Here is a 5,287-nt window from a genome sequence, read left to right as displayed (position 1 = left end):
TAAAAGGAAAGTGCCTTCACTTTTAATGAGCAATTTATCAGGATTTTCTTCTGGACACACAAGTCAAGGTCGGGAGTATGTTTCTGCTACCAACTTAAGCTGCAACTCTTTCTCCCCCTGACACTGGACGTCTTGTTCCCTTCAATGGCATCTCCTGCCTGACCCTCAAAGTCTCAGTGTCCCTTCCTCACACCAGAACAATCTGAAAATGCCTTCATTTAATCAACCTTCCAAGGCGTCCGACTCCTGCATTTGGCTGTTTGACCTTCTGTAACAGCAAATTCCTCCAGCTGACCACAAACTACATGAAGAATTTATTTCCTTTCTTTGTTCTAAATTTCCTACTTGACCAGTTGGCCTCCTTTAGAGGAGTAACTTTTTTTTAATTCAGTTTTATTGAGCTATATTCACATACCATAGAATCATCCGTGGTGTATAATCAGCTGCTCACAGTACCATCATATAGTTGTGCATTCATCACCCCAATCTATATTTTTGAACATTTTCTTTATAACAGAAAAAGTAAAAATAAGAATAAAAAATAGAAGTAAAAAAGAGCACCCAAATCATCCCCCCCTCCCACCCTATTTTTCATTTAGTTTTTTGTCCCCATTTTTCTACTCATCCATCCATACACTGGATGAAGGGAGTACGATCCACAGGGTTTTCACAATCACACTGTCACCCCTTGTAAGCTACATTGTTATACAATCATCTTCAAGAATCAGGGCAACTGAGTAGCAGTTTGATAGTTTCAGTTATTTACTTCTAGCTATTCCAATACATTAAAACCTAAAAAGGGTTATCTATATGGTGTGTAAGAGTGCCCACCCGAGTGACCTCTCGGCTTAAAGGAGTAACTTTTAAGGGAGAAATTAATATTAATTTGGTGGTGGTTGTTTTGTTGTTGAAAGGTGGGAGGGTCCGGAGATGTAGATATTTTAAAAATCTCCTACAGAATCTCTTAATTAGTTAAAATTATATGTACATATTTAATATATATTTAAATGTATACTATTAAGTAAACTGTATTTAAATATATAATATATACATAATATATTATCTATTATCTATATATAATAGAGTGTAGCAAGAATACAAAACATAAAGAACTTGAAACAGTGCCTAGAATATATTAGACACTCAATAATAGAAGCTATAATTATAGCACAAACACATTGAGGATGTTTTCTGGTTTCTTGGGTTATGTTTTCTCCCAAACAATGCTCATCAAATATCATTTCCATGCTGTGTCTTTTCTGAGTTTCCCAGCCGCTAAAACAAAAACCATACGATGTGTTGGCTTGAAAACAGAAATGTATTGGCTCCCCATTTCCAGGCCAGAAGTCCAAATTCAAAGCAAGGTGATGCTTTGTCCTCAAAGACTGTGGTGTTCTGGGACTGGCTGCTGGGGATCCTTGCTCCTTGGCTTTTCTGTCACATGGCAATGCAGCTGGCAATGTCTTCACCTCTCTCCTCTGGGTTCTTTTGACTTGCAGTTTCTCCCCATGGGTTTCTCTTTGTAGCCTTCTCTAAAGTTCTCCAGTAGCAGGATTAAGATCCACCCTGATTCAGTTGGGAACACCTTAACTAAAAATAATCTCATCAAAAGTCCTATTTACAATGGATTCACCCCCTGGGGAATGATTCAGATTAAGAACATGTTTTCTCTGGGGTACATAAAGCAATCTACTGCAGTCCCTTACATTTTTTTTCCTATAGCACATTTGCATGATTGTTTCCCCATGGTTGTTTTCATTTTGCTCATGAATAAGGTAGGTAACTCTGTTCCGATGTTTTATTTTTTCCAATATAATGAGGGTAAGCTCTTCTTGATTGCCTTCCTACCTTTTCTGAGCCTTGTTTATTTTATTCTATTGGCGCTGCTATCTGAGGTCTCAAAATTACACTGGGAATATGAGAATACAAGGGAGACCTCAGCTGGAGATGCTCCACCTAGGCTGTGCTCTCCTGCCCGGGTTTATGTGAAATGTTCTGGGCCCAGGTTTCTGCAACCCAGTTGGGGGTATAGCCTGTGTTCATGGCTGCTCTCCCAGGATTTGGCTCAGGCCCCACAATTCAGTGATGATCCCCGGAAAATGGAAAGTCCTGACACATCCTTTGCCTTCTGCGGACGTCTGGCGTAGTGGATAGGGTCTTGATTCCTGAGACTTGCCCCTCACCTTTTGGCTGGACCCATCCTCCTGGCCCCCCTCCCTCCCACCTGGAGAGCCTTGATGAGCATTCTAGAGGCTGAGCTCACCCACGGCAGAATCTTCTGTTCCTTTTTGTGGTCTCCAATCCCTTTTTGAAGGTAATTTCCTTGTTTGGACTACTGCTGGTAACTTCTGAACTGATGTTTACTATTTTTATCCATTCCTTGAGGAAATATATAAGAGAGATTCTGGGCTCTGAATTCACTTCTCCCTCTTCCCCAAGACTAGATTTTTCAATTACCAGTGGACCCATAGCCCTGCTCTCTGTAATTCTGAGTGAATTCTCTCTTTTTGATTCCCGCCATCAACACTCAGGACCCCCCAGTAGGAACTGAGGCAGTCATGAAGGAATGGAGTGCAAATTTCAGTGAGTGCCTTTAAGAACAGGGAGAAAGTTTAGCCAGTTGCATTTCCCACAGAGAACTGGCAGTATTAATTCATCTTGAATCTACACATTTAATTGTTGACTGTACTGGATAGGCACTTTCCTCCTCCTTTGTCATAACTAACATTTTAGCCTACTATAGCTACACCTCACTCACTCTAGGAATAAAACAATAAAAAAAACTCTCTCATGGTTTGGAGCAATAATCATATAGAAAGTTCTATGAAAGTTTATTTAAATCTTGAAATTAGAAAAAAATATTATCCAATGATGCTCATCTATCCTAAGTATGGAAGGAGAAATGGAAGGAAGTGATGATATCCCCAGGCTTTGGTGAGAATATCCAAAGATAGCATTACTTGTGGAAGGCCATCTCCCTAATCCCCTCCAAAACAGAACCGTTGTTCTAGGCATTTCTCTGAAATTAGTTTTGAAATGAATGGATTAATTCTGTAAACAAATATTTATTTAGCAGGGATGATATAACAGTTTCTAGACTAGCACTGCAAATGCAAAGATGTAAAAGATACGGCCCCTTTTCCAGGGGATAATAGTCTACTGAGAGAAGATGCAGGTAAATAGATTATTTCTATTCTATAAAATACATTTTATAATAGAGACACAAACAGACACCGGGGACACAGAAGGCTGTGCATTTGCTCATTTAACTTATTCAGGAGAGAAACCCTTTTAACTGGTCTTAAAGGGCCAGGAAGACAATTAGGGCAAAGGACCCAGAGTGTTTAAAGGCATAGAGGTGTCAACGGGCTGGCTCAGTCAGAACCGTGAGATGCTCGTAACTTGCATGGGTGATTGGAGGTTACAGAATTAGAATAAGCTTGAAAACAGACTGTGCAGGGTTTTGCTCACCAGCCTAGAGGACCTGGAATTCATCCTATCAGAAAGAGGATAGACCCAAGGGTGGGAAGGGATATTTGCTTTTAGGACATTCATTCTTCTGGCAGTGATGAAAATGGCTGGGGTGGGAAGAGATAGGTAGCTGATGGATTAATCTTGAAGCTCTTGCAGTTTTCCTGATTACAAACGAAAGAATTTTTTTTTTATTAGAGAAATTGTGTATTTACAGAAAAATCATGCAGAAATTAAAGAGTTCCCATCCACCTACCTCACACACACAGTTGTCCCTGTTGTTAACACTTTGCATTAGAGTGGTGATTTTTATTACAATTGAAGAAATATTATAATTATTCTATTAGCTGGAGTCCACAGTTAACATTAGGGTTCCCTGTTTGTGCTATACACTTCTTTGTTGTTGTTGTTTTAAATAAAAGAGAAATTTGAGCTAAGATAGTTGCAGTGGAGAATGAAGGTTAAGAATTAGGCAAAACTGTGATAACAGGATTTGCGGTTGAGGAATGCAGGAGTAAAGGAAGATTTCTTTCCCTTTTTTTTTTAAGGACAGAGTAGATGTTGACCACGCTAAGATAGGGAAAATTGAAGAAGTAATTCATTTGCAAGAGAAAAGGGAATTATAGAGAAAAGATAATGAGCTCAGTTCTGCATAATGTTGGTTATCCATTGTAAAATAGGCAGCTGAGAGTTGGGTGTAGGGCTCAGGAGAAATGTGGCCTAGTCATTTGATTTAGGAAGTCCTTTATGAGACATAATCAATAGTTGAAGTTGTAGCTTTGGATAAGATTATTCATTTATTTCACAATTATTTTCTTCTAACTGTTGGAAATAATGCTGTAATAAATGCTCACACGATTGCAGAGGAGAAAGAATTTATTCACGATCTTGCAAGAATGGACACACAACCAGAAACGTGGCAGGCGCACCAAACAAAAAAAAAAAACAGCACTGTTTATCCTAAGCCTAACACGGAAGTCCCTCCACTGTTTCTCCATTGGCCGGATACTCCAGAGGGTACAGCCTACCTGAGAGAGCTAATTAGTTCGTCTTGGGATTCTGAATTGTACAGCCTATCAGAGAGAGTTAACTAGTTTAAATTTCTCGCCAAGAGTTCCCACCTTTGATTATATCCCACATCCCTTTATATTCCAGTAACCCTGGTTATTTTTCCCATATTAGGAGCTGGTGCTGATTCTAGGCTTACATTATGGTTCTCTATCTCTCCTTCCCTTTACCATGGCACCTGTTTAGTCCATTTCTGCTGCCAAGTCTCCATTTCCCTATTCCACATTGCCTTTATGTGAAAGCTAAACTCAACCCTTCCTTACATAACTACTCTGTGCCAGGTGCTAGGCCAGTAAGAGAGTAAAAGAAGAAAGCAGATAACCCTTTCTAGGTTTTAATGTATTGAAATAACTAGAAGTAAATACCTGAAACTAACAAACTTCAACCCAGTAGCCTTGACTCTTGAAGACGTATGTATAACAATGTAGCTTACAAGGGGGGACAGTGTGAATGGGAAAGCCTATGGATCACACTCCCCTTAATCCAGTGTATGGATGGATGAGTAGAAAAATGGGGACAAAAAAACTAAAGGAAAAATAGGGCGGGGGTGGGGACAATGTGGGTGTTCTTTTTTACTCTTATTTTTTCCTACTCTTATCTTCACTTTTTTGGGTACAAGGAAAATGTTCAAAAAAATAGATGGGGGTGATGAATAAACATCTATATGATGGTAATGTGAACAATTACACACTTTGGATGATGGTATGTGTATGTGAATATTTCTCAATAAAACTGAATATAAAGAATC

The sequence above is a fragment of the Choloepus didactylus genome, chromosome 11, assembly GCF_015220235.1.
Source record: "Choloepus didactylus isolate mChoDid1 chromosome 11, mChoDid1.pri, whole genome shotgun sequence".
NCBI classification, from domain to species: Eukaryota; Metazoa; Chordata; class Mammalia; order Pilosa; family Megalonychidae; genus Choloepus; species Choloepus didactylus.
This window is presented reverse-complemented; position numbering follows the sequence as displayed.